This window comes from Oryctolagus cuniculus, chromosome 6 (genome assembly GCF_964237555.1).
Source record: "Oryctolagus cuniculus chromosome 6, mOryCun1.1, whole genome shotgun sequence".
Classification (NCBI taxonomy): domain Eukaryota; kingdom Metazoa; phylum Chordata; class Mammalia; order Lagomorpha; family Leporidae; genus Oryctolagus; species Oryctolagus cuniculus.
Genome location: NC_091437.1, coordinates 126,602,366 through 126,625,177, shown reverse-complemented (window position 1 = coordinate 126,625,177; position 22,812 = coordinate 126,602,366). Strand labels below are relative to the sequence as shown.

The 22,812-nt window shown below is 50.0% G+C and overlaps 1 long non-coding RNA gene across 1 annotated transcript in view; it reads right to left on the bottom strand.

Moving 5' to 3' along the window:
• LOC138849957 (uncharacterized) overlaps positions 1–18,292 on the bottom strand; it is a 99,998-nt gene extending 81,706 nt beyond the window's left edge. Inside the window, exon 1 of the long non-coding RNA XR_011389278.1 lies at positions 13,690–18,292. This is a non-coding gene — a long non-coding RNA (uncharacterized lncRNA). The remainder of the gene's footprint in view (positions 1–13,689) is intronic.
• Positions 18,293–22,812: the final 4,520 nt, after the last annotated feature.

Genomic DNA, 22,812 nt, shown 5'->3' with positions numbered 1-22,812 from the left:
AGGTGGTAGGGGTGTCCTGGGCCCCTGATCCACTGACCTTACTTCCAGCCAGGGGCCTGTTGTCTTCTAGTGTCTCTAAGTTCCGAAGCCTCAGACCCCTGAAGCCCTGGAACCACCTCTCTTGGTGCCACCACATAAGCCACATCCTTCGGGCTCCCATCTAGGACAGGGAAGCAACCAGGCTTCAAACATGGTATGGTACCTGGCTCCAGCTGTCCCATCCTGACGGTCCCAGTGCGCATGTCTCTGGTTTCTTGAACTACAGCTAATTCTTTACTTAAGTTCTTCACATCCTTGCCTCTGTCTTTCCATGAGCTTCCTGTTCAGAATAAGAACCTCAAAGTGCCCCACTGGTGCCAGGGCCCCTGGATGCAGGGAGGAAGAGGTGCCTTTGGAGCTTTTTTTTAATTTGACAGGTAGAGTTACAGACAGAGAGAGACAGAGAGAAAGGTCTTCCTTTTCTGTTGGTTCACCCCCCAAGTGGCTGCTACGGTCTGTGTGTTGCAGCCGGCGCACCGCGTTGATCCGAAGCTAGGAGCCAGGTGCTTCTCCTGGTCTCCCATGCGGGTGCAGGGCCCAAGCACTTGGGCCATCCTCCACTGTACTCCCGGGCCACAGCAGAGAGCTGGACAGGAAGAGGAGCAACCAGGACAGAACCCGGCACCCCAACCGGGACTAGAACCCGGCATGCTGGCGCCACAGGCGGAGGATTAGCCAAGTGAGCCACGGTGCCAGCTAGACCGTTCCCCTTTGACTGAGCTCCGTCAGCCACTCTACCTCGGTCCCACAGCTGTGCGCTGGGCAAAGAGGACCAGCAGAGATGCACTGTGTGCCTCCTAGGCCATCACTGCACTAGTCACCTCAGGATCCCTGCAGGACATGATGCAGACACAGCCTGTACAGAAACAAAACCCAGGACTGCTCCATGGGCACAAGTGGCAGGTGCATGGGAAGCATTTCCTCAAGATGCAAATGGCAGCAACCTAGCTCCATCAAGCTTGTTAGCAAGCACTTCCTGCCGTTATCTTTCAAACACTTAAAAATCCATATATTGAGCTAAGAAATAGAAACACAAAGAACATGCATCTCTGTAATTTCCAGATTCATGTTTTCAATTGTAGCTGCTGAAAGAGAACAGAGGAAGGAACAAGAAAAGGCCTTGTTTTCCTCTCTACTTCTTTGCTCTTCCCCCAGGTTTGGCCTTTTCCAAACCACCTGCCTTCTGTTGCGTTTTCCCCTTTGCCACTCCCAGGTTTGTGAGATTTCAGCTCACAATCAACATGTGGAGATGGTCAGATTGTAAAAGCAGGTGCAGACTACGAGACCACGACTGGAAATCTCTGTGCCACACTGGATGATGAATGTCTTTGGGGACCATTGCCGGAGTCATCCAGTGGTGCCCGTGTCTCTGCGCTGCACCTAAATACCACTGGTGGAAGATAGATGGAGCTGTCATTGCAGCTCAGTGTTTGGTGTTCAGAGGTAGCATTTTGGCAGAGCCCAACGTTCAGAGGAAAATGGAGGAAGCTGGCAGCAGGGTCAGATGTGTCCTTTAAGATCACCCTGGCAACCCTGGGAAACAGAACTGAGTGCGTGCAGAGAGGTGGTGCAGCCAGTGATACCACAGTGGCTCCCGGGGAACCATGCCTTCCTGTGTTCAAACCCTTTACCATGCATCTCAGTCCTTCTGAGTTGCTATAATGAACCACCCAAGATTGGATAATTGATAACAAAATCCTATTTCTCGTGGTTCTGGAGGTCAAAGCACTGCCACTTGGTTGTGGGGAGCAGCCCGGACTGGACTGAGTTACTGGAATTAAGACTTATTCTATGCATCTGCTCTCCTACAATATGGCGCTGGGAGAGGAGAAAACAGCTTCTACCCAGCTGCCTCCAGTTCAACCAATAAACTGTAGGACTTGCTCCTGATTGGAGAGCAGCGTACTCGGCGTGTGGGCAGCCGAGTTAGGATTGGCGGAGGAGGACTATAAAGGAGGAGAGAGACGGCATGCACCAGGAACATCTATGAGGAACATCTAAGGGGAACACCTGTGCAGCCCCCCAGAGAGCCGGCCGGCGGTGTGCCACTCCCCTGCGGAAGTGGGGAATGTGGCCAGGGGGAACTGCCCTTCCACGGAGGTGGAAGGGATAGTAGCCAACCCGGGAGGAACCAGCAGCAAACCCGGGGAGGGCCGAGCAGACGAAAGAACAGCGCAGGGTCCTGTGTCGTTCCTCCACGAAGAGGGGGAGCGACATAATGGTGCCGTGACTCGGATATGAAGCCTAGGCAGGACTTAGTGTCGTTCCTCCATGAAGAGGGGGAGCGACATAATGGTGCCGTGACTCGGATATGAAGCCTAGGCAGGGTTTAATGTCGTTCCTCCACGAAGAGGGGGAGCGACACTTGGTGTCTGGTGAGGGCCTTCTTGCTGCATCTCATATAGCAGAAGAAGCTAAAAGGACAAAAGGGAGGCACACTCCGTCCTCCAGAGGCAGGAAAGCAGGACAAAAGGGACAGACAGCCCCCTCAAGTCCTTTCATGTGGATGCTAATCCCTCTGACCTAACAGCCTCACAGATGGCCTACCTTCCAATGCCATCACTTTGGGATGAGGTTCCAATGCACGGTTTTTGAAAGGCCACATCCATCCATCACACCCTGCCCCCCAAGCTCACTGCAGCTCCTCCGTCCAAAAGCTTATCTTCATCGCTTTCTTCACACCTTTGACTCTTCCTAGCCTGGGGACAATGGTGTTATCAGTAGAATGCAGCAGATAGGGCCTTAATGAGACTTCCCCTGCTGGGTCCTAGGGGCCATGTAGCATCCACATTCTGCCTCTTGAAACTTGGAGAACCTCACACTGTGATGAAGTCAGTCTCTGTCGCTCCCCGTCTTCATGGGGGAACGACACAGGACCCTGCGCTGTTCTTTCGTCTGCTCGGCCCTCCCCGGGTTTGCTGCTGGTTCCTCCCGGGTTGGCTACTATCCCTTCCACCTCCGTGGAAGGGCAGTTCCCCCTGGCCACATTCCCCACTTCCGCAGGGGAGCGGCACACCGCCGGCCGGCTTTTCTCGGGGGCTGCACGGGTTCCCTTAGATGTTCCCCATAGATGTTTCTGGTGCATGCCGTCTCTCTCCTCCTTTATAGTCCTCCTCCGCCAATCCCAACTCGGCTGCCCACACGCCGAGTACGCTGCTCTGCTCCAATCAGGAGCAGGATCAGCTCCTGGAGGTCATCACTCAAGTTGGCAAGAGGCAGCTGCGTAAAAGCTGTTTTCTCCTCTCCCAGCGCCATATTGTGGGAGAGCAGATGCATAGAATAAGTCTTAATTCCAGTAACTTAGTCTAGTCCGAGTTGCTCCCAGTTGCTCCCCACAGATCCCCCTTTCTTTTTATTTTTTGGCGTTGATACGCGCCTGTCTTCGGTGTCCCGCGGCACACACTCTGCTCTGCTTGCTAGAGTTGCCACAGGTTCTTACAAGTCCTATCAATCAGGCAAACCGAGTCCAAGCCCTCTCATTGCCATATTGTGGGGAGGCCTTATTGATGTTAATTCGTGCCTATCTTCGGTGACCTGCAGCTCATACTCTGGTCGAGCCGCCTGCTGGTGCTTACCGCCTTACTAATCAGGCAGACCGAATCCAAGCCTTCTCATTGCCATATTGTGGGGAGGCCTATTGATGTTGATTCGTGCCTATCTTCGGTGACCTGCGGCTCATACTCTGGTCGAGCCGCCTGCTGGTGCTTACCGCCTTACTAATCAGGCAGACCGAATCCAAGCCTTCTCATTGCCATATTGTGGGGAGGCCTATTGATGTTAATAACGTGCCTGTCTTCGGTGACCTGCGGCGCATAAGCTGCTAGCCGCCCACAGGTGCTCACCACTTCCCTAATCAGGCAGACCGAATCCAAGCTCTCTCATTGCCATGTTGTGGGGAGGCCTTTCTATTTCTCTATCTCCGGGCATTCCTATTTCTCCTATTTTACTTCTATCTACCAGCATTCCTATTTCTCTCATTTTACTTCTAAACTTCTGTTTCTCTTATCCCTGCGGCTTCCCAGCGCCCGCCCCGCGGCAGCTTCACGGCTCTGCGCGGCTTCCCGGCGCCTCGCCCCGCCGGCGGGCTCCCGGCTCTGCGCGGCTCGGCTTCGCGCGCACACTCCGCGGTCTCCACGCACTTCGCGTCCGCCCCACGGCCTTGCGCCAGCCCCGCGTTTCCTATCTATTCACGCCCCGTGCTCTCTCTGCACGCGGCGGCTTCCGCGAATGTTTCCGCCACTACCGGCATTCAGTCCAAGTTCCCCGGACTAACCTGGCGAATCCTGGCGGCCCACGTCTCTGCCTCTGGTTCCAGATCTTCGCCTCTTGCTCCCCAGGGTGACTTGAAGAATTCCAAGATGGCTTGGCCTGCACTCGCGGCTTCATCCTCCCTAACATTTTTCTCTACCTGGTGTGTTTCCCTAAGTTTTCTTCCAACAATATTCCTCCCTCATTTCTCCTGGCCTCTCCCCACAGTCCGTATCCAAGTCTAAGTTTCTTATAGGTTTCACTTTCACTTTCAACCTGCAGTCCGTATCTGAGTCTAAGTTTCTTCTTGCTTTCACTTTAAATCCTAACTTCTTTCCCACAGTCCGTATCCGAGTCCAAGCCTCCTCCAGGTTTCACTTTCGCTTTCAATCTCCTAGCTTCCCCGCCATAGTCCGCATCCGAGTCTATGAAAGCTTTCACTTTCGCTTTCAATCCTAACTTCTTTCCCACAGTCCATATCCAAGTCTATGCCTAGGCTTTCAATAGCTTCTTCCGGCACCTTTCTCGTCCGACTTTCCCCTAGGCTCTTCGCTAGTCTCTCTCTCCGGTATTTTCCTGCTTCTTCCCGTTTCTTTCCTCCTAAGTTTCCTATCCGTCCTAGGTTTCCTATCCGAGCTAGGTTTCCTATCCGAGTCACGGCACCATTATGTCGCTCCCCCTCTTCATGGAGGAACGACACTAAGCCCTGCCTAGGCTTCATATCCGAGTCACGGCACCATTATGTCGCTCCCCGTCTTCATGGGGGAACGACACAGGACCCTGCGCTGTTCTTTCGTCTGCTCGGCCCTCCCCGGGTTTGCTGCTGGTTCCTCCCGGGTTGGCTACTATCCCTTCCACCTCCGTGGAAGGGCAGTTCCCCCTGGCCACATTCCCCACTTCCGCAGGGGAGCGGCACACCGCCGGCCGGCTTTTCTCGGGGGCTGCACGGGTTCCCTTAGATGTTCCCCATAGATGTTTCTGGTGCATGCCGTCTCTCTCCTCCTTTATAGTCCTCCTCCGCCAATCCCAACTCGGCTGCCCACACGCCGAGTACGCTGCTCTGCTCCAATCAGGAGCAGGATCAGCTCCTGGAGGTCATCACTCAAGTTGGCAAGAGGCAGCTGCGTAAAAGCTGTTTTCTCCTCTCCCAGCGCCATATTGTGGGAGAGCAGATGCATAGAATAAGTCTTAATTCCAGTAACTTAGTCTAGTCCGAGTTGCTCCCAGTTGCTCCCCACAAGTCTCCCCACTGGATGCTGAGAACGGAGGCACCATCATCAGATAGCCATCCCCTCAGCTCTCTCAAGACCACTCATCAGAAGCCATAAATTAGGGCTGTTGAAGTCACTGCATTGTGTGTGTGTGTGGGGGGGGGGTTATGCAGCACAGAGAACTGATGTGGTGCATGCCCTGAGCTAGGGAGTTAGTAGCATGCATTCATTAAACAAATATTTTTGAGCACCTGTTAAGTGCCCGACTCTACTCCAGGCAGTGGGGATGCTTCCATGAACAAAACAAACATCTGGGCCGGCGCCGCGGCTCACTAGGCTAATCCTCCGCCTTGCGGCGCCGGCACACCGGGTTCTAGTCCCGGTCGGGGCGCTGGATTCTGTCCCGGTTGCCCCTCTTCCAGGCCAGCCCTCTGCTGTGGCCAGGGAGTGCAGTGGAGGATGGCCCAAGTGCTTGGGCCCTGCACCCCATGGGAGACCAGGAAAAGCACCTGGCTCCTGGCTCCTGCCATCGGATCAGTGCGGTGCGCCGGCCGCAGTGCGCCGGCCGCGGCGGCCATTGGAGGGTGAACCAATGGCAAAGGAAGACCTTTCTCTCTGTCTCTCTCACTGTCCACTCTGCCTGTCAAAAAAAAAAAAAAATCTGTACCCTCATGAAACTAATATTCTGGTGAAGGAATGGACGGGAAAGAAAGGATGGCCTTGAGAAATATTTCAGAGACAGACGCAGAAGGGCCTCCTGAGTGACTGGATAAGGAGGGTGAAGGTGGGGGCTGGTGCTGTGGCATAGTGGGTAAAGCCGCTGCCTACAGTGCCGGCATCCCATATGGGCACCAGTTCAAGTCCTGGCTGCTCCTCTTCTGATCCAGTTCTCTGCTATGACCTGGGAAAGCAGTAGAAGATGGCCCAAGTCCTTGGGCCCCTGCACCCAACTGGGAGACCCAGGAGAAGCTCCTGGCTCCTGGCTTCGGATGGGCGCAGCTCCGGCCATTACAGCCAATTAGGGAATGAATTAGAGGATGGAAGACCTCTCTCTCTCTCTCTCTACCTCTCCTCTCTGTGTAAGTATCTCTCTGACTTTCAAATAAATAAATAAATCTAAAAAAAAAAAAAATGAGGGTGAAGGAGAGGAGAGCTAAAGACAGATTCTCGGGCTTCTCATATGGGAGAGGAGGGTGACCCAGCAAGAGGCAGAGTAGACTGGGAGCTGTTCTGTTTCAGACATGTGGACACTCAGGAACAATGAAGTGGCAGGTGTATGTCAGCATCGGAAGCCCAGGAGGGATGTTCTAGACCAACATTTCAGAAGCATTCTGTCCTTCAAAATACAGTGACAATCACACGCCAATCATTCTAAGGCACCAGGAAACACAACAACAAACAAGACCTATCGGGTCAATCTCTTTGTGAAGCTCGTGGTTTAGTGGAGGAGACCAAAGCCTTCATTGTGGTGAGCTCTTTAACACAGAAAATGCAGGGCTCTGTCTGACATGGGCTTGGGGAATTTGGATGTAGACTGCGGTTGAAACCATGACACTGAAGAAGGTTACCCTTGGAGTGTACAACAGAAGAAATGTACATGAACCAGGGACAAAATCCTGGGGCAAATTCAAAGGGTTGCATGACAGTAAGGGAATAAGCATACAAGAAAGGGAGGGAGACGCTGGGGGTGAGGCAGGGGCGAGAGGGAGGGGAGAGGGAGGGGGTGGGGGGAAGAGGAGCTGCCTTCTGTCACTGTTCAAGGACTGAAGGGTGAGTCGGTGGTGAGGACGCCCCTGGGCAAACCATATTCAGTCCAGGATGGTTAGGCAGTGTGGGGCTCAGCCTGAGACCCGCTGTGGAACCCTCTCTGCCCCCAGTCTACAGAGCAGGCCTGAAGGGAAAAGGCTGCCTCCCAGGGAATCCAGGAGCACAGGCATTCAGCCAGTCCCTAAGGAGTCCACTTCCTGCTGCTGCTAATGGTCTGGCTCGAGTGCAGCCCTGGGTTTCCTTAACACTGGCTGACTCGCATTAAGTTTGCGCTTATTCTTTGTTTATTAAAGAATATAATGGAGGAGTCATCCTTCATGAGCCCCAGTGTTTCATGAAACTAGCCCTGGCCAGAGCCTGTCATTCCACACAGAGAAATGGCCCTACAGCCAGCTCTTGTTGTCTGCTAAGCGGGGAGCAGTGGCCCATGTAATCCTATCATGGATTGAACTGGTTCCCTCCAAAGAAAACAGATGTTTGTACACTAACCATCCATACCTCTGAATGTGTCCTTATTTACAGAGGTAGCCAAGTTATAATTCAGACAGGATAGAGGCGGGGCTCACAGAATGGAGCCCCTCGTGACTGGACACGTGTTTATCTCCTACTGCAGGCTGCCACATCCAGTTCCAACCCAGTGGGGGTGTCGCTCCCCATCTTCGTGGAAGAACGACACAGGACCCTGCGCTGTTCTTTTGTCTGCTGCTGCTGGTTCTTCCTGGGTTGGCTACCGACCCTTCCACCTCCGTGGAAGGGCGGTTCCCCCTGGCCACTTTCCCCACTTCCGCGGGGGAGCGGCACACCGCCGGCCGGCTCTCTCAGGGGCTGCTCAGGTGTTCCCCTTAGATGTTCCTGGTGCATGTTGTCTCTCTCCTCCTTTATAGTCCTCTTCCACCAATCCCAACTCTGCTACCCACACGCCGAGTACGCTGCTCTCCTCCAATCAGGAGTAAGTCCCACAGTTTATTGGTTGAACTGGAGGCAGCTGTGTAGAAGCTGTTTCTCCCTTCTCAGCGCCATATTGTGGGAGAGCAGATGCATAGAATAAGTCTTAATTCCAGTAACTTAGTCTAGTCCGAGTTGCTCCCCACAGATCCCCCTTTCTTTTTATTTTTGGCGTTGATACGCGCCTGTCTTCGGTGCCCCGCGGCACACACTCTGCTCTGCTTGCTAGAGTTGCCCACAGGTGCTTACAAGTCCTATCAATCAGGCAAACCGAATCCAGGTCCTCTCTTCGCCATGTTGTGAGGAGGTTTTTAGGCGCTGATGCGTGCCTGTGTTCGGTGCCCTGCAGCGCATGCTCTGCTCTGCTAGAACTGCCTGCAGGTGCTTACAAGCCCTACCAATCAGGCAAACCAAATCCAAGCCTTCTCATTGTGGGGAGACTTATTGGTGTTGATAATGTGCCTGTCTTCGGTGACCTGCAGCGGGTAAGCTGCTAGCCGCCCGCAGGTGCTCACCCTCCCTAATCAGGCAGACCGAATCCAAGCTCTCTCATTGCCATCTTGAGGGGAGGCCTTATTTTTCTCCATTTCTCTATCTCCGGGCACTCCTATTTCTCCTATTTTACTTCTATCTACCAGCATTCCTACTTCTCTCATTCTACTTCCAAACCTCTGTTTCTCCCATCCCCGCGGCATCCCGGCGCCCGCCCCGAGGCTGCTTCTCGGCGGCTTCCCGGCTCTGAGCCGCTTCAGCCCGCGCTTCTCTCATCTGCGCGGCTTCCCGGCGCCCGCCCTGCGGCGGGCTCCCGGCTCTGCGCGGCTCGGCTTTGCGCGCACACTCCGCGGTCTCCACGCCCTTCGCGCCCGCACCACGGCCTCGCGCCAGCCCCGCGTTCCCTATCTATTCACGCCCCGTGCTCTCTCTGCACGCGGCGGCTTCCGCGAGTCACACAGCGTAGCTTACGTTTCCGCCACCACCGGTATTCAGTCCAAGTTCCCCGGACTAACCTGGCAAATTCCAACCTGGCGGCCCACGTCTCTGCCTCTGGTTCCAGATTTTCGCCTTTTGCTCCCCAGGCTGACTTGAAGAATTCCAAGCTGGCTTACGTCTCCGCCTCGGCCTGCACTCGCGGCTTCATCCTCCCTAACATTTTTCTCTACCCGGTATGTTTCCCTAAGTTTTCTTCCAACAATATTCCTCCCTCATTTCTCCTGGCCTCTCCCCACAGTCTGTATCCAAGTCTAAGTTTCTTATAGGTTTCACTTTCACTTTCAACCTGCAGTCCGTATCTGAGTCTAAGTTTCTTCTTGCTTTCACTTTAAATCCTAACTTCTTTCCCACAGTCTGTATCCGAGTCTATGCCTAGGCTTTCAATAGCTTCTTCCGACACCTTTTCCGTCCGGCTTTCCCCTAGGCTCTTCTAGTCTCTCTCTCCGGTATTTTCCACTTCTTCCCGTTTCTTCCCTCCTAAGTTTCCTATCCGAGTCACGGCACCATTATGTCGCTCCCCGTCTTCGTGGAAGAACGACACAGGACCCTGCGCTGTTCTTTTGTCTGCTCGGCCCTCCCCGGGTTTGCTGCTGGTTCTTCCTGGGTTGGCTACCATCCCTTCCACCTCCATGGAAGGGCGGTTCCCCCTGGCCACTTTCCCCACTTCCGCGGGGGAGCGGCACACCGCCAGCCGGCTCTCTCAGGGGCTGCTCAGGTGTTCCCCTTAGATGTTCCTGGTGCATGTTGTCTCTCTCCTCCTTTATAGTCCTCTTCCACCAATCCCAACTCTGCTACCCACACGCCGAGTACACTGCTCTCCTCCAATCAGGAGCAGGTCCCACAGTCTATTGGTTGAACTGGAGGCAGCTGTGTAGAAGCTGTTTCTCCCTTCTCAGCGCCATATTGTGGGAGAGCAGATGCATAGAATAAGTCTTAATTCCAGTAACTTAGTCTAGTCCGAGTTGCTCCCCACATGGGGGGAGCCAGGAGCAAACACCCTCGACCCCCCTACTTCCTGTATGCGAGCACAGAGTAGCCAGTGCTGCTGCAATGGGACCTCTCTGGAATGGCACAAGAGGACCAACAGCAACTGTGCAGGTCACCAGGGAGCTGCACACTGAGGTGCAGTGTGCAGAGGGAGGGGCACCACCAGGCATCCCCACCCCGTAAAACCCCCTGCCCAGGGTGGGTAGGCACTGTGTCAAGGTGGGATGAATCCCTGCTTGGGATGCCCATATCCCATCCTGGAGTGCCTGGGTTCCACTCCCATTTCAGCTTCCCAGCCAGCTTCCTGCTAATGTGCACCCTGGAAGGCAGCAGATGATGACTTGGTCCCTACTACCCACATGAGAGACCAGGATCAAGTTCTCGGCTCTGTGACTTTGGCCTGGCCCAGCCCTGGCTGTTGCAGGCCCTTTTTGGGAGTGGTCTTTCAGATAGATAAAAAGAAAGAAAGAAACATTTGAAAAGAAAACAGCCCTGCCCAGCTCTCCTCTTTGAGTCGGCTGGTGGAACCTCTTCCGGCCACGCTGCTCCCCCATGTTGGAGCCCAAGCTGCCAGTAAACCTTGTCTGGCCGAATGTTGGCCTCTTGTCAATTTCCATCGCAAGGAGGTCCAAAAACCTGCAGACGGTATGATAATGAGGTAGTTAAGATGACCCCTGATCTGGTGTAAGTGGTGGAAAAGGGAACCCAGGACACAGCAACGGACGCACACCCAGGGTGTGCCTGTGAAGACTGGCGGCTGCTGCCACAGGCCAAGGAACTACCAGAAGCTGGAGAGGTGCCTGGAACAGATCCTTCCTCGAGACTTCCGAGGGATTATGGCCCAGACAACAGCTTGATCTTGAACTTCTGGCCTCCAGAACTGTGAAAGAATAAATTTCTGTTGCCGAAATCACTCAGTTTGTGGCATTTGGTGATGGCAGCAAATGAATACAAATCTGAATGACCTCAGATCATTTGATGGGGCCTTTGAAATGTACCAGAACAAAATTCCCTGGGATTCCCCTGCATCAAGAATTACGAGAAATTCAGAAGAGCATGGAGCAAACTTTGTCACTGTATTATCTTTGTGTTTACTGAACAAATAATATAAGAGGAACCATGCACCCCTTCAGAGAGTGCATGGTTGTCAAATTAGCACTTGGTTGAGAAGTCCCACTGACCTGCAACCGAGGAACCAATGAGAAGTGCCCCTTCCTCACTGGTGGAGGAGGCCCCCAGGGAACTGCCCCGCTTCCCAGGTTCCCACGCTGTTTGTACTTGGACTTAGGCCGGGCTCTGCTTGCTGAGTCTGTAGTTCTAACTCACATGAGTGAGTTGTCTCCTCAGTTATTAGAAACAGATGGGATTTTAACACAAGACTTCTAGGTAGTTTCTGCTGACCTCTCCCGTCCTAAACTGAGCGCCGGGAGGTGGAACTGTGTGAACTGTAAAAACAGGTTCTCTTCTAGATTCGATTCGATTGCGAGAGGTACTGGCGAGCACCAAGGAAGGGAGGGGAGGGGCACCTGTTCCCTCCCTGCAGACAGCTGTGGATGACCTGCCTTCCTCCAGGGGGCCACGGCTCCAGTGGGCATGGCTGCTCCCTCAGCCCCCATATCTGGGGTCTGAATGGCTCCCTTTCTTTATCCCTTCTCTGGTTCTCATGCCTTGCTTACTGACAGTGATTTATTCTGAGAAATGCACTGCGAGGCAACTTTGCATTGTGTAGACCTCCTAGAGTGGACTCACACAAACCGTGGGAGTTGACTGGTATGCATGGCCTCTCGAGGCTCCCAAGAGATGCCACCAGCATGAGATGTAGGTTACCGCCTGCGTAACCTGGCATACTGTTTTACCATTAACATTTTTTACTTGAGAGGCAGAGAGACAGAAGAGACAGAGACCAATAGAGAGCAAGCTACTATCCTCTGGTTCACTCCCCAAATGCCCACAATGGTGGGATCTGGTCCAGAGCCAGAGCCAGGAGCTGGCTGAGAACTCCATCCAGGTCTCCCACGTGGGTGGCAGGGACCCAACTACTTGAGCCAGCACTGCTGCCTCCCAGGGTCTGCACTGGTGGAAGCTGGAGTAAGGAGCCAGGACCACGAAATCAGGTATTTAGCATGGGACGTGGGCATTTTAACCATTAAGCTAAACGTCCACACCGAAACTTTTCTTTAGAAGCAGGAGTACATGCTAAAAGACTCGATAGAAAGACTAGAACAGTAAATACATAAACCAGTAACATAGTCACTTATACATCATGATAAGTGTCCCTGTAACTTTCCTAAGTATTATATTCTTTTTTTTTTTTTTTTTTTTTTGACAGGCAGAGTGGACAGTGAGAGAGAGAGACAGAGAGAAAGGTCTTCCTTTGCCGTTGGTTCACCCTCCAATGGCCGCCGCGGCCGGCGCGCTGCGGCCGGCGCACCGCGCTGATCCGATGGCAGGAGCCAGGAGCCAGGTGCTTTTCCTGGTCTCCCATGAGGTGCAGGGCCCAAGCACCTGGGCCATCCTCCACTGCACTCCCTGGCCACAGCAGAGGGCTGGCCTGGAAGAGGGGCAACCGGGACAGAATCCGGCGCCCCGACCGGGACTAGAACCCGGTGTGCCGGCGCCGCTAGGCGGAGGATTAGCCTAGTGAGCCGCGGCGCCGGCCAGTATTATATTCTGTACACAAACGTATACGCTGTATTACGCAACAGGCAGCACAGTAGGTCGGTTTATATCACCAGGGCCACAAACGTGCGAGCAAAGCTGCATGAAGTTGGCCACGATATCACTAGACAATAGGAGTATTTCAGCACCACTGTAATCCTCTGGGGGCACCAACAGACATGCAGCCCATCATTGACCAAACGTCATTGCGCGGCTCATGACTGTAGCTCACAGCAGTGCAATAATGCTTCTCCTTAATCCTTAAAACGCAAGCCCTGCCCACATGGATAGAAGCACCTGTGGCGCCTGTATGAAACCCTCCTCAGACTACCCGGTTGGAATCGCTGTCTGGCTCCTGCCAGGTCCAGGAGTAAAGTATACATGGCCCCTAAGTCCAAAGCTGTGCTGAGAAGTTCGTGTGTGTGAGCTCATTTAATCCCCAAACCTCTATGCAGTACATACTTCACCAGGTCAATCTGCAGAGAGCAGCAGGTGGCTGAGCAGTCAGGCACCCCCACCCCAGCCCACCTCGGGGCCTCTTGCTCTTGAGAAAGATACGCTACTCTTGCTACTGGGGTGTCTCAAAGGCATTGCACAGAATAAATTTCACCTTCGCCCTCTGTTTTTCCCAGGCTCGTATTAAAAAAGTGCTTGCCTTTCCAGACACCAGGCAAAAACTCTAGAATCAGCAGGTGCATGGAATTAAGCACTTGCCTCTACAATGCCAGGAAGAGAGATTAAACCACAGATAACCAAACCACACCTTTCATAAAAAACAAGGAGTTGAATCTCAATAATGAGGACAGGACTGGGGTGGGGAAGGAAGAACGAACAAGACACTGACCGAGACATCTGGGGAGCTATCGCCCAGTGAAGTACAAGGTTCCAGGGCAGCCGGGGGACAGCTAATAGGACAGCATGCACTCTCTTACCCACACGCTCTGTCTTTTGTCTTCGAATGCATTAGTGGTTCTTTATAAATATTGACGCCCTAAATGGCCTCATGAATATTTATTTGCCCGTGCCATCATTCTTCACCTGTGGTTTGAGGAGTGCGCCATCAGTTCTGTACTGACAGGGATTTCACGTGCAGGATTCCTCAGAGGGAAGCAATTGGACGGGCTCACTGCCAATCAGCCTACTGAAATTCCTAAGGCCCCAGTATTTGGGGGATTTTATTAATATTATTATGCTTTTCATTTTACCTGATGCTTCTTTACATCTTGGAGCTGCCCTGCCCCTGGTGGTTTTTCGGGTCTCTTGAGATTCTTGGGCTGCTTAAGGCACAACCCTTATCATGATCTGCAGCAGAAAAAAATTAAACTTGCAAATCCATACAGTATTTTCAGTCCACGGTCTGTGGGTGGACAGAATTACAAAAGCCACACACACCCTAGCTCCACCCAGGGCGATCATCCTGAAACTGAAGCCTAGTGTTCCTTCTGAAATAGTTGCAAAAACAGCTTTCACAATCAAGGATCCTACAGGGCTAATGACCCAAGTCCTGTTTGCCTAAATACAAAGGAGGCCTCTCTCTTTGCTGTTCTTCTCTTTGTGTTCTTGCTTGCTGAGGTTAATGGTAATGCTACGTAAGCCTTGTAAGACAATTCTCTCTCCAAAGAGAGGAAGAAATCTGAACTTTCAGAAGCCACACATAGGAATAAAAGAATAACTATATGGGGGAAAAATAGATCAAAGAGTTAAAACACTTTGGAGCTGAACAGAGCTAAAATAAACTTCCTGTTTCCAGGGGACTGCTGGGGCTCAGAAGTGACACCCGGAAGTGTGGTGCTTTGGCACTGCTGAATGCTTCAAACTAAAGGACTTGGGAAGCAAAATTTCTCTCTGACCGTCCCCTGCCCTCTGGGTTCCTGCCCCTCATTCTCCCCTGACATGAGTCATAGAAACTAGAATGTGTTTTCCTCTAAGTCAGCCATAAAGCTTGAACACATTACTCTCAACTTCCTCCCTCATTCTGTCCACGAGCTGGCCATAACGCAATCCTTAGACCTACCTGGTCCTACAATAGACCAGGAGACTCTCCTTCCCGAAGGGGTCCTGCTCCACACTCTGGAGGGAGGAGCCATGTCTCCGGACAGACAGGCTGGGCTTCCCTTCAGCGTGTTACCATTAGAGCATGCTCTGTTGTCAATCACATTTCCACATGGCTGTCCATTCCTCATGGAATGTAACTGTAAAAATGGGCAGTTTTTCCTGGGTCTTCATTCGCAAGGCTCTTGTGTTGTGTAAAACATCAATTACATAAACCTGTTATGTTTTCCCTTGTTAACCTGTCTGTTGTTAGAGGAGTGTCAGCTTTGACCCACATAAGGGATAAGAAAAGGTATCACACCTTTCATCCTTGAGCAACAAAAGGTTAAGTGATTTGCTCACTACTATGCAGTGGTTTCGAAGCAGAGTGGAAACCAGAACTTATGATCTCAAGTCCAAGTGCTCTTTCTATGTCATCCACTTTACAAAGGAGACACTGGGGGATCCAGTGAAAAGACCACGGAAGTCCTGGGGTCATCTCTTTCATTCCTGTGGTCTATTCATAGTCTGACTTTCATCATCCATTTTTGATCTGCAAGTCTCTTTATCAAAGCGACTGGCATTTAGGAGTGTGCCTGATGATTTAGCAAAACATAAAAACTAGACGGATTTCATGTCATGTGAACCACACTTCTGTAGCCACAATATTTTGTTCTTGTTCTGTCAACGTTTGGATAGGATGTGTGACTCATGAGGGCAGGGGGTATATAGGTCTTTTTCATATTTTCTTTGGTTTCAGGCTGCTAATAATAAATAAACATTTGTTGACTGCAGGGTTATCCTGGAATATTGGCACAACAACTAGAAGTGAGTAGGTTCTACAATACTGGGATGTTCTAGGATACTGGGATGTTCTTGGGATGGCATGATTGTCACATTTCTATTTCATCTTCAAGTGCCTTTATATCTCATTATCAACTTAGAGAAATGGTCTGCTCTACACTTGAACACTTATTGTTTTTATAGTGGGTTACAAACTCCATAAGGTTAAGGACCACTCCTAGACAATTTACCTCTGTATCCCCATGACTAAGCCCAGGGCTTAGCACAGAGTAAGCACTCCATAAATACTGGTTGCTGGGTTTCATTTTTACAACAACTTTACAGAAATAAGAGCACTGGCCAAGTCATCATTTTGTGACTGTCAACAAGATTTCCAACTCTTAGTTCAGAACAGTGCCTGATTTCAAGACTTTGTAATTAGCTTGAACTCAGGTAGCAATGAAATGCCAAAAGCTGCCTAACCTGGGCCCAGATAAGTTCTCAGCATTTACAGATATAATAATAATCAAAGTGCCAGTAAGAATGCCAGACAGCTCAGCTACGGGACTAAAGGAATAAAAGTTCCATAAGCACTCAAAGAATCGATAAACCTCCCTCTCATTAAAAAAAAAAAAAAAAAACCATTTGGCAGCTTTCTCACCAACTCCAGTTTTTCATCTGAGTGGAAAGTGTTTTCTAAAGTATTTGTTCTTTTGAGAGCTCACAGATGGCAATGACTTCCAAGGCTGTTTAATTCTAGTAACACACTGCATGATCTCACCGAATTCCAAATGGCAGCAGTTGACTACAAGACTTGGGAACATGGATGTTCACAGAAATGCATGCCAAAGGCCTGTCAATTACATTCTGAAATAGGAGGCAAGGATGCAGATGGGAACGGCGCTCAGCATACAGGGAGGTCACAGGAAAGTGCAGCCATGGGAGGGAACACGGGCGCTCTGGGTGATGGTAAATAATCAGTATACTCAAAACAGAGCTTGTGCACAAGAGATAAGACAGGATATTCTCACTTGAAGGCCTTGAACTCCATGCTTTTCTTGGCTACTGTTGCATAACAAACCACACTAAAACTTAGTGGTTTAAAGAGTAAGCCTTATCATTGCCCACAATAATAACCTAGACCTTGATGGTCTGATTGCCCATGGTGTGAGGATCTTCTGGCTTGGGCTGGACTCATTCGTGTTTCTGCAATCTGCTGTGGGTTTAGTAGGTGGGTCTATTGGTCTTGGCTGGTCCCTCTCACGTTTGGTGATTGGCTGGCTGGCTACAGACATGTACAGAAAGGCATTAACATCTTGTCTGGCATAGGGGAACTTGGTTTTTGGGATGTTACCTATGTTACTAACTGTATTAGTTTCCTATTGCTGGTTTAACAAATTACCACACATGCAGGGATTCAAACCAACACAGGGGCCAGAGTTTGGCCTAGTGTGTAAGACACAAACTGGAGTGCCCACATCCCATATCCAAGTTACAAGGGCTTGCATTTCTAATTCTACTTCCAATTCCAGATTCTTGCTAATGTGCACGTTAGAAGACAGCTCAAGTGTTGGGACCCTTCCGTTCATGAGGGAGACCTAAACCGATTTCCCGGATTCCAGCTTTGGCCATTTGGGGCACTGGGAGTGAACCAGCAGATGGGAACAATCTCTCTCTCTCTCTCTCTCTCTCTCTCTCTCTCTCTCTCTCTCTTCTCAAATAAATAAATAGGCATTGGTGTTCTGGCACAGTAAGTACAGCTGCTGCCTGCCAGTGTTGCAGCACTGGTTAGCGTCCTGGGTGCTCTGCTTCTGATTCAGCTCCCTGCTAACAAGCCTGAGAAAGCAGCAGAGGATGGCCCAAGTACTTGGGCCCCTACACCCATGTGGGAAACCTAGAAGAAGCCCCTGCTCCTGGCTTCAGATCAGCCCAGCCTCAGCCAGTGCAGCCATTTGGGGAGTGAACCAACAGATGGAAGATTCTCCTCCCCCTGCCCCTCTCTAACTCTGCCTCTCAAATAAATAAATAAGCCTTTAATAAAAAAAAATTGCACACACCCAAATGTATTTCCTCACGGCTTTGGATACCTGAAGTCTAAAACAAATCAGGAGCTAGTCATCCTGGAAGCTCTAGAAAATAATCCATTTCCTTATATCTTAAAACTTTCACAGACCATCTGCATTCCCTGACTCATGACCCCTTCCTCTACCTTCTAAAGCATCAGCTTAGCATCTTCAAATCCCTCTCATTGTCCCTGCTTCTCTTATCAATCCCCTTGACTCTAACCCTAGATAATCCAGGAAAATCTTTCCATCTCAAGATCCTTGAGGCTGGCATTGTGGCGCAGCAGGTAAAGCCGTCACCTGCAATACCAGTATCCCTTATGGATGCCAGTTCATGTCTTGGTTGCTCCATTTCTGATCCAGATTCCTGATAAAGGCCTGGGAAAAGCAGCAGATGACCCGAGTGTTTGGGCCCCTGCCACCCATGTGGGAGACCTGAATAAAGCTCCGGGCTCCTGGCTTCGGCCTGGCCCGGCCCTGGCCGTTGTAGCCATCTGGGGAGTGAACCAGCAGGTGAAAGACCTTTCTGTCTCTCCATCTTTCTCTGTAACTCTGCCCTTCAAATAAATAACTAAACTTCAAACAAACAAAAAAGGTCCTTAACTTAATCATATGTGCAATGTCCCTTTTGTCATGTAGGCTAATGTACTTGCAGGTTCTGTGAGTTGAGACTTAGATATCTTTAGGATCCCATTATTCTGTCATTCTGTCTTCCACACTAACTGGCAGGGCTGTTTTGTATACCTGAAGCACTGATTCCTGCTGGACCAGCTTGCCTAGACTTTTGTGCAAACACTGCGATTTACAGTGGACTGAAATTTCAGTAACTGTAGCTCCAGTAAAAACCTTGGACTCTGTCTTAAGTTACTCTACACAGAAACGCTGTGCATGTCTTACTATATTTAACCGCTGGAGGAAGAAGTACGCTCTGTGCAACCTCCCTCCTGCACCGAAGGCAAAACTTTGAATGTCTGCACGTGGACTTTCTCAGACTGCCTGCTGTGTCTTTTTCTCCATTTGAACCTGTCACGTGCTCTTCCCCTGTAGTAAGCCATAAATACCCTTCCAACCACCTCTGGGACCTGGGAGTCCTTGTAGTGAGTCAGCAAGCAGGTGGGTGGTCACAGGACTCCTTCTCCCAACCCCAAACAATGCTGATGTAAGAGGAGTTTAATTCGGGCAGTAACGCTCCCCTGCGTGTGGCCTCTCCTCCTCCCTCAGGCTGATGCAGGGTTCTATTCTCACAGGGGGGTTCTGAAACACCAAGGAGCTGCAGGCCTGAAACTGGCACCCTGTAAACCTCAATGCATTCTGTTGACCCAATCAAGTCCAAAGTCAAGCCCATGGCCAGAGGATGGAGAAACAGACTCCTGCTTTTGATGGGCAGCATCTCCAAAACTCTCCCTGCAATGGCCATGCACACGGTGAGGCTAGTACTCGGGACCATTCAATGGCTGACAATCTACTGCATCCCATTAAGAGTATGGACACCGTTCAATAGTAATAGCAAATGAGAATTATTGTTTTTAAAACAGAAGAAGAATCTGGCTAAAGCAATGCTTCAAGTTCACTAATTGATGGTGGATAATACGACAAATTAGTAAGCATGAAATTTAGAGACAAAACAGTTAGAAAGCTACAGGCAATTGCTCAGCAATGCTGTAATCAGTGATTGGAATAGCAGCCAGAAAACCAGTGTATCTATTTGAAACTGGTGAAAACCCTGTTAATCAAGATCAGTTTCGACAGAACGTCTGGCATTTACATTTATTCACTCAAATACTTATCAAGAGTTTACTATATTCTGGAACTACACCAGTGAACAAAATAGACATGCTCCTTTCTCTTACGGGTTTACCTTCTAGTTGGAAATTTCCAAGAAAGGAAGATTTAAGCTGAGTTCCAAAGAATTAGAAGGATCCAACCCTACAGAAAAGAGGGGGTTCCAAGTAGAGGTAATGCCATGCAAAAGCCCTGAGGTTGGAAAGGACATTATAAGAGTTTTCAAAGGTCCAGTGTGGCTGGAATATGGAGAATGAAGTACCTAACAGGGCAAGAAAGACAGACACCAGTCCATGGAGCAGGGATCTGCTGTTCACAAAAAAAAAAAAAAAAAAAAAAGTTGAGATTCTAGAACTCACTGAAAAGTTGTGTGTGTGTGTTTTGTTCATTTTTGAATATTTATTTATTTGAAAGACAGAGATACAGAGAGAGAAGGAGAGAGAAAGAGAGAGATCATCCACCTGCTGGTTCACTCCCCAAATGGCCGGGGCTGGGCTGATCTAAAGCCAGGAGCTAGGAGCTTCTTCCAGGTCTCCTACGTGGGTCCAGGGCCCAAGTACTTGGGCCATCTTCCGCTGCACTTTAGCAGAGAGCCGGATTGGAAGTGGAGCATCTGGGACTCTAACTGGCATCTTTATGGATGCTGGCATTGCAGGCGGTGGCTTCACCAACTATTCCACAACACTGGTCCAAGCTGTGTGTTATTAAAGTGACAGCACTGGTGTTGAGGGGCGAGAGTGGAAGATGAGATGATCAGATAGAACCTCGCTACTCTGGGTGATCCCCAGACCAGCAGCACGAGACTCACAGAGGAGCATGTTGGAAAGGAAGAGTCATTTGCCTCTCCACAAACCTAGATTCAGAATCCGCACTTTACCAAGATCCTCAGATGATTCGTTTACACAGCAAAGTTTGAGAAGCACCATGATGGAAGATCATGATGGCAGCTCTGCCCAGTGTAGCGAGCTGAAGATATAAGGAGAGGACCTATCTTAAAGATAGTCACAGGGATGTAGACTTGAGATGGAATTTAAAAGTGATACTGGAAAGACAATGTTCAAGACACTTGGAGACAGTGGTTGGATACAGAGATGGAACATTAGTCTCTGGAGTCAGAGATTATTCCAAGCAGAAGTCCAGTACCCTGGAGAGCTCCCCAGGAGTGCATACCAGCCAGTGGTAGTGTAAAGATGAACATCTTTAACAGTGTACGGAGAGATGTCTTTTCATCTCAAAACCTTATGTGGTCCTCCTGGACAAAGCTCTGATGGTCACTGATGATCATGTTACATTCTAAGATTCCTGCAAATCCTCTGCGTTACCGACGAGCTTTCCCATCATGGTGGGACAGCCATGATGTCTTCTCTGATCTGCCTGCCCTAACAGAATTATAATCCTAAGGAGTCCAGAAAGCTGAGATGGGAAGGAGGCACCTTCCCTGATAGGGTTTGCCCTAACAGAACCCCTCACTTCCAGAACAAGAGCTGGAGTTGGACTCAGGTTCAAGGATTCAACTCTGCCATAGAAACTACCGGAACATTAACTCTAGCAATAACTTTGAAAATGGAAAAGGGTAGATATTGTGAGTGAGAAATTAGCAGAAACTGGGTAAAAGATGGGAAGGGGGAGAAGGTGGAATACCAGAACCCCTACTTGCTGTCAGGCTCCTCCTAGTACTGTCATCTGTTCTGCCTAAAACTGTCTATAGCAAACATAGATGTTCCATTAAAATTCCACTGACTCTGTGAGATGCCAACCGTATCACTCCCAGTAAAGGGATTAAAATAAAAGACAGGTGCAAGTGAGAATGTGGAACCACTGGAACCTCCCACATTGGTGGTGGGAATGTAAGATGGTACAACCATTCTGGAAGAAGGTCTGACTCAGTTTTGTATGAACTTAAGCATCCACCTACAATATGGCCCAGCAATTCTGCATCCAGGTGAAACATATCTCCACAAAAGACTTTTTTACAGAAACCTTTTCAATTGTTTGATTCGTAATAGGTAAAACTGGAAGTAATCCAAATGTCCCTCAATAACAGAACACATAAACAAACTGGCATATAATGTCATGGCATATAGCAGTAAAATAATGCTAAGTACTGACACAACAACAGGATCGATTTCAAGAACATTATGGATAAAGTGTGGTGTATTTATATAAAGATATGTTACTCAGCAATTAAAAATAATGAACTATTGGCCGGTGCCGCGGCTCACTAGGCTAATCCTCTGCCTTGCGGCGCTGGCACACCGGGTTCTAGTCCCGGTTGGGGCGCTGGATTCTGTCCCAGTTGCCCCTCTTCCAGGCCAGCTCTCTGCTATGGCCCGGGAGTGCAGTGGAGGATGGTCCAAGTGCTTGGGCCCTGCACCCGCATGGGAGACCAGGAGAAGCACCTGGCTCCTGGCTTCGGATCAGCGCAGTGCGCCGGCCGCAGCGGCCATTGGAGGGTGAACCAATGGAAGGAAGACCTTTTTCTCTGTCTCTCTCTCACTGTCCACTCTGCCTGTCAAAAAAATAAATAAATAAATAAAAATAAAATAATGAACTATTGATATATGCAATAGTCGGGATAAATCTCAAAATGAGAAGCCAGATACAAAAAAGTAGAAAAAAGAGTATATACTACTTGTTTCTGTTTATAGGAAATTCTAGAAAGACAAAACTCACTTACGGTGATAGAAGTCAGGACTATTGTTGCCAACTGGATGGGGCAGGAACTGAAAGGGCGGGGACAGAAGGTAGCTTTTTGGGGTGACAGAAATACCCTATATTTTGATTGAGGAGTTGGATATTTAGATCCACACATTTGAAAGAATTCATCCAATTGTACACTTCAGATCTGTGAGTATTAGTATATATAAATTTTACCTCAACAAACCAAATTTTTAATGAACAACCAAAAAATCCACACACACCCCCACAGCACAATCATTGCCTTGTTCCCAGAGTGCATGCCTAAATCTGTTGGGTTGTTTCACCCTAGAAAAATCTGTGAGGGCTACTCAGCAATCCTTCTGCTCTGGGAAGAATGTGGCAAAGGGGCTGGCAGTCTGCCCAAGTGGTTGGTGCAAAGCTCAAGGCAGCTGGGTTTAGCAAAAGCTTCCATGCAAGCTTAGAACAATGCCTGTGCCATGTGACCATGAAATGACAACGTCCCCGCTGGAGCCCGGGTGTCACTGGAAACCTCATTGAGAGTGGGCTCTCGTCTCCTTCTGAGCCATGGAGTCTGATGAACTGCTCAGCTGCTCCTTCAGTCAGTTCTGGTTTCAATGGCAACTGGGGAAGGGAAAAAAAAATCCTGG